Source organism: Marmota monax, unplaced genomic scaffold (genome assembly GCF_021218885.2).
Source record: "Marmota monax isolate L192 unplaced genomic scaffold, Marmota_monax_Labrador192_F-V1.1 WCK01_AAM20220418_F8-fsc00054, whole genome shotgun sequence".
Classification (NCBI taxonomy): Eukaryota; Metazoa; Chordata; class Mammalia; order Rodentia; family Sciuridae; genus Marmota; species Marmota monax.
In genome coordinates this window covers 6,474,255-6,480,769 of record NW_026692145.1, presented here as the reverse complement: position 1 = coordinate 6,480,769, position 6,515 = coordinate 6,474,255, and the positions used below count along the sequence as shown (strand labels likewise).

General features: G+C 31.2%; 1 pseudogene; it reads left to right on the top strand.

The window, feature by feature from the left end:
• The first annotated feature begins 261 nt into the window (after positions 1 to 261).
• Positions 262 to 5,053, top strand: LOC124110016 (rab GDP dissociation inhibitor beta-like; annotated as a pseudogene).
• The last annotated feature ends 1,462 nt before the right edge of the window (positions 5,054 to 6,515 follow it).

The following is a 6,515-nucleotide window of genomic DNA, read 5'->3' as shown; positions in this document are numbered from 1 at the left end:
GCTAAGCAAAACCAGAATATTTTTGTCAGTAGACTTACCTTAAAACAGCTACTGAAGATTTTTTTTTTTTAGTTTGAATCCTTGACATTAATTCAGATACACAAAATAACATAAAGAGCAACAGTATAGGTAATAAGTAAAATATATATTTATATTTATTCTATTTTTATCTTGACTGATTGCAAAAGTAATTATATGCAACAAAACGTATACAATTATATTATTGGACCCAAAACATATTGGAATGTGTCATATCCAACAATGATATCACAAAGGAAGTAAGTGCAAGCAGAGCTGTGTTAAAATAAGAAAATGACACAAGGTGGTAACAAATCGACAGGAAAACATAAAGAAGACTAGAAAAAGTAAATACACAAACTCCTTTAATAAAATATGCTTTTAGTTTCCCTTTTACCTTCTTTAGTTCACATAGAATTTTACAAGAAATCATAACAATGCAATGCTTGGTTTTAAAATGTATGGGAATAATATGCATAACAAAATTGAAGGCTGAGTGCTAAAGGAGTAATATTTCTATTTCTTACTGAAATTAAATTTATATTAATCTGATAGATTCTGATACACTAGTATGTATATGTGGTAAACACAGAGTAAGCAATAAGAAATTAAATCTAATAACAGTAAAAAATCACTGAAGGAATGAAAATATTACACAAAAAAATATTACTTTGATGCAAAAATGCAGGAAAATACAATAATAAAAATGAATTTATACATATAGAAAATGAAAATTATAATTTAGACATATATCTATCAATAAAATTAAATGAAAATGGATTAAAAACTATAATCTAAAGTAGATTTTAAAATTCCACAATCATGTTAAACATAGGAGATACATTTTCCCTAAAATTTACACTTTAAAAGAAAAAGTATAGAAAAAAATAGCATGCAAATGGTACCATAATTTAAGTGGTTATACTTAAAAAACAAATATTATGTCACTACATATAAATATATTTTAGAAGAGAAAAATAATGAATATATCAGAAAATATAATCATAAACATATATATCTCACCATATATATGTGGATATATAGATATGTGCACACACCTAATAACAGAACCCCAAAATACATGAAATAAAATCCAAGAGAATAAAAAGGAGAAATAAATAATTCAACATTAATAGAAGCTTGAATGTGTCATTATTAATCATGAAAAGAACATGGCAGAGGATGAACAAGAAACCTTTTTTAGTCAGATTTTCATTGCAGGGACAAAATACCCGATATAAACAAATTAAAAGGAAGAAAGATTTTACATCATGGTTGTATAGGTTTCAGTCCATGGTCAGCTGGCTGTATTGTTTCTATGCCTGTTGGCAAGCAGAATATCATGGCAGAAAGCTGAGGCAGAGGAATGCTTCTCACTTTGTAGCATTCAGGAAACAGAGTGGGGAACTGAAGAAGGGGCTAGGGCCAAAATACAGAATTCCAGGGCATGCCTCTAGTGACCTACTTCCTTCAACGGGCTCCACTGCTTATAGTTTCCACAATCTCCCAATAATGTCATGAAATTTTTAATCCATCAATATATTAACCCACCAAAGAGGTGAGGGCCCTCATGATCCCATCCCTTCCCAAGAGCCCCACCTCTAAAAACTGCTCTACTAGGGAAAAAGCTGTTAACATCTTTAGAGGACACTCCAGATTCAAACCATGAGAGAAACAGATGTCTTGTACAATACTATACACCAACTAGACCTAATGAATATGTATATGCCACTTACCAACAGGAAAACAAATTCTTTTTTAACTGATTTTTACAAAAAATAAATGACAGTGGAATGCATTACAATTCTTATTACATGTATACAGCACAATTTTTCATATCTCTGGTTGTATATAAAGTATGTTGATACCAATTTGTGTCTTCATACATATACTTTAGATAATGACGTCTATCACATTCCACCATCCCTGCTAACCCCCTGTCCCTTCCTTGCCCTCTCACCACTCTGCCCTATCTAGAGTTCTTCTATTCCTCCCATGATGCCCCTCCCTATCCCACTATGAATCAGCCTCTTTATATCAGACAAAACATTCAGCATTAGGAAAACACAAATTCTTTTGAAGTGCACATAAAACATTCTCTAGGAGAGATCACAGACTTGGCCATAAATACTTTTCAATGAATTTAAAAATATAAAAATCATATAGAGTAAATGCTCCAATGAAAATGAGTGAAATTGGAAAGTAAAAACATGCATTTGGAATATTCAAAATTATGTAGAAATAAAGGAATACAGTCCTAAGTAATTGAAAGAAAAAATGACAAAGATAATTTGAAAATACATTGAGATGAATGAAAATGAAGATACAACATAACAAAACTGAGAGGTGGCAGAAAAAAGAAGTCCATAGAGAAAAATTGAAATGGGAATTTCCTACATTAAAAAGAGAAAAAAAAGATCTAAAAGTAACAGGCTAAAATTATGACACTGAAGAAACAAATGTAAACTAAACTCAAAGTAATTGAAATTAACCAGAGAACAGAAAGCAGAAATATAATGTAATTAAAAGTTGGTTCTTTGAAAAGATGAAAAAATTGATAAAACTTTATTTATATTTGTAAATAGAGCAAGAAAGAATCAAAATACAAATTTTGTAAATGAAATGAAAGAGGGGGCATTAATAATGGTCTTAGAGAAATTTTTAAAAAATTATAAGGGAATACTAGAAATAGAAATAAGTCAACTAATTAAATGAGTTGAAAAGGCACAAACTACCTATAGTGACTCAGAAAGAAAAACAAAAGCTAAATAGACTTATAATAATTAAAGACACTAAAATATCAATTTAAAAAAAAAAATTCTTAAAAAGAAATCCAGGCCATGTGACTTCACTAGTGAAATTTAGCCATATTAAAGATAACTAAATCTAATTCTTCACAAACTTCCTCATATAATGGGATACTAAGTAATGTTTTGCAACATGCTTTATGAGTTGAGTACTAATTTAATGTTAAAATCAGAAAAAAAACAACACAAGAAAAGAATATGACAAATTAGTAACTCTTATGAATAGAAAGGCAAAAGTCATTTTAAAAATACTTGCATACCAAAACATTTATATATATATATATATATATATATATATATATATATATATATGTGTGTGTGTGTGTGTGTGAGAGTGTATGTGTCTGTACGTATGTATATATATATATATATATGTATATATATATATATGTATGTATATATATATATATGTATATGTATATATACACACACATATTACATACCACAAGCAATTGGGTTCTATTTTAAAAATTCAAGGTTATTTTAACATTTCAAATCATTGGTGTAATATACCATAGCAACTGGGAGAAAAAGGACCAAAATACTATTGCAATGGGTGTAAAATGTACACTTGACAAATTCAGTAATCCCTCATGAAAAAAAAGTCAATGAACCAGAAATAAAAAGCAATTTTCTCAACCTGATAAGGTTCATTATTATGTCTACAACTTAATAGTCATACTTTATCATGAAAGTTTACATGTCACTCCCCTAAAGTCAGGCACAAGTTAAGGATACCCCGTTTTACAACCTCTATTCAACATTTCACAGGAGAGTCTAGCAGGGCAGTTAGACATGCAAATAATAAGTTATGCAGATGAGTTTATCTTACTTAAAGAAAATCAATTATATATCTCTAAGATGAAAATGAGTGAAATCAGTCCACAAAATTTGTCCTGGTACCAGCCCTCCCCTCCCTGCCCAGCTGTTCTCTTTCTTTGCCTCATAGTCAGCTCCATTTTACCTCTTTTCCAGTATTCCTGGTTCCTTAGGGTCCCAAATGGCCTGAGCACCTTTCTGTTTCCTTAGGGTTTTTGCATGTATTCTGTCCAGTATAATGTCAGTGAATGGAAAAAAAGTTCTTCACATGCATCAAAACCCACATTATGGGGGGTAAACTGCTTCTATAACACCACTGAATCAGTATCAGCATCAATGGGGAGAGGAAGAGACTGGAATGTTGACTTAATTTCCAAGTTCCTCATGGCTAATGATCAGCTGGTTAATATGCTGCTTTATACAGAAGTGACTCGCTATGTGGATTTCAAAGTGACCCAAGGAAGCTTTGTGTATAAAGGAGGAAAACATACATTTTAGTTATTTCCACTGAAACAGAAGCCCTGGTGTCTAGCTTAATGGAACCATTTGAAAAATGTCACTTCAGAAAATTCCTAGTATATGTTGCCAACTTTGATGAAAAAAATCCTAGAACTTTTGAAAGTATTGATCCTAAGAACACCATAATTCAAGATTTGTATTAGAAATCTGATTTGGGCCAAGACATTATAGATTTTACTGGTCATACTCCTATACTTTACAGAAATGATGACTACTTAGATCAAACATGTTGTGAAACCATTAATAGAAATAAACATTATAGTGAGTCTTTGGCAAGATATGGCAAAAACTCATACCTTTATCTACTCTATGGCCTTGGAGAACTGCCACAAGGATTTGCAAGGCTGAGTGATATTTATGGAGGTACTTAGATGTTGAATAAACAAATTCTAAGAAACTGTCATGCAAAATGGAAAAGAGGTTGTTGTAAAGTCTGAAGGAGAGATTGCTCACTGTTAGCAGCTCATTTATGACTCCAGCTATGTAAATGATCTGGTAGAAAAAGCAGGCCAACTGACCAGAGTTCTATGCATACTTTCAGCCTCCCCATCAAGAACACCAAAGATGCCAACTGCTGTCAGATAATTATTCTACAGAACCATGTCAATAGAAAATCAAATATCTATGTCTGCATGACCTCCTCTGCACATAATGTGACAACACGAGGGAAGACCATTGCTATCATTAGTACAACTGTGGAAACTAAGGAATGTGAAAAACAAATCAGACCAGCATTGGAGCTCTTGGAACCAATTATACAGAAATGTGTTAGCATCAGTCACCTTCTTGTAGCAAAAGATTTGGGAAAAGAGAGCCAGATCTTTATCTCCCACATATATGATGACACAACTCACTTTGGGACAATCTGTCATGAAATTAAAGATATCTAGTCAGATATCTCAGGATGACAGAATCTGAGACTGATTTGAGGAAATGAAGTGCAAGGAAAATGACATCAACAGGGAAGGCTAAGAGCAGTACATGTTAATGTCTAATTTGGATGAATTTAAAATTTGATAATACATATTATATGAAATCAATATTATAAGGCCTGTTTTTGTAATCAAAATACAGAGATCGAAGAGCACAGTGACAGTAAATATAGTTCCTCTTCATCTTTCTAATATCACATATTAACTTGTTTTCATGGAATGGTTATTCAGAATTAGCCAGTTACCATATTCTCTTCAATTTCACTGAACTGGCTTTTTTTATAATGAAAGTTTCAAACAAACATTGTCATACCAATATACTGAACTTTGTACAGTATTTGTATCTTTTACTCAGTGTAGTCTTTGAAGTTGTGTGCTTCTACTGCCCAAGAGATGGATTCATAAAATTTGTGTTCCTTCTTGACATTAAGGAGATTCTAAATTGAATATTTCATAGTTTGGGACAATATCCTTATGTTTTTCCCTATAACTACATTTTGTGGTGTTAAGTATTATGGTAGGGCCCACACAACAGAACCAAGCATTTGGTTTATGTGGGCATAAACTTTTAATCAAACTCCAGACTTAGGAATTCATTTGGAGGAAGCCAGTATGTGGTGTTTTAACCTAATGAAATTGATGAGAAATATGGAAAGGACTCTATCATAAAAGAGGAGGTAAAAATGTAGAAGCATCTTTTGTGTCCCAGGTGTGACTTCTTCAATGGACCAAGCTGCGATGCAGTATGGATTTGACAGAGCCTCTACTTTGATGATGTTTATCCCAAAATGCTTCCAAATGATTTCTGTACTGCAAAATAAGGCCAAACTCTTCAAGATTGTTTTTACTATTCTCTGTCCCTTGTATTTCTATATTAATTTTAGAATCAAATTATTAAAAATTATAAGGAATATATTAAAATTATTAGATATGCAATTATAGCAATGTTAAAAGATACAAAATTGACAGCAATGATTCAAAAATGAAGTTAAAAATTAATTCCATTTATAATAGCACCAAAAGTTAAAATACTTAGAAATAAATTTAACAAAAGATGTGCAAAATTAATACTATGAAAACTACAAAACATTGTTGAAAAACATTAATGAAAATCAAAATAAATAGAATGCAATTGAATGCTAATTAGTTTGAAAAATTAATACTGTTAAAATACTAATACTCTCCAAGTTAACTTCAGGTTCAATGCAATCACTACTAAAACACACACTGCATTTTTAAGTAAATAAATTATCCGATTTCAAAATTTCTTGCAAAGTGACATTAATGAAGACAATTTGGTACTTTGATTTCATAAGGATAGACATGTAGGGCAATGGAACAGAATTGAGCAGTCAGAAATGAATGCTCATGTTCATGGACAATTGATTTTAAAAATGGTTGCCAAGAAAATTCAATTATT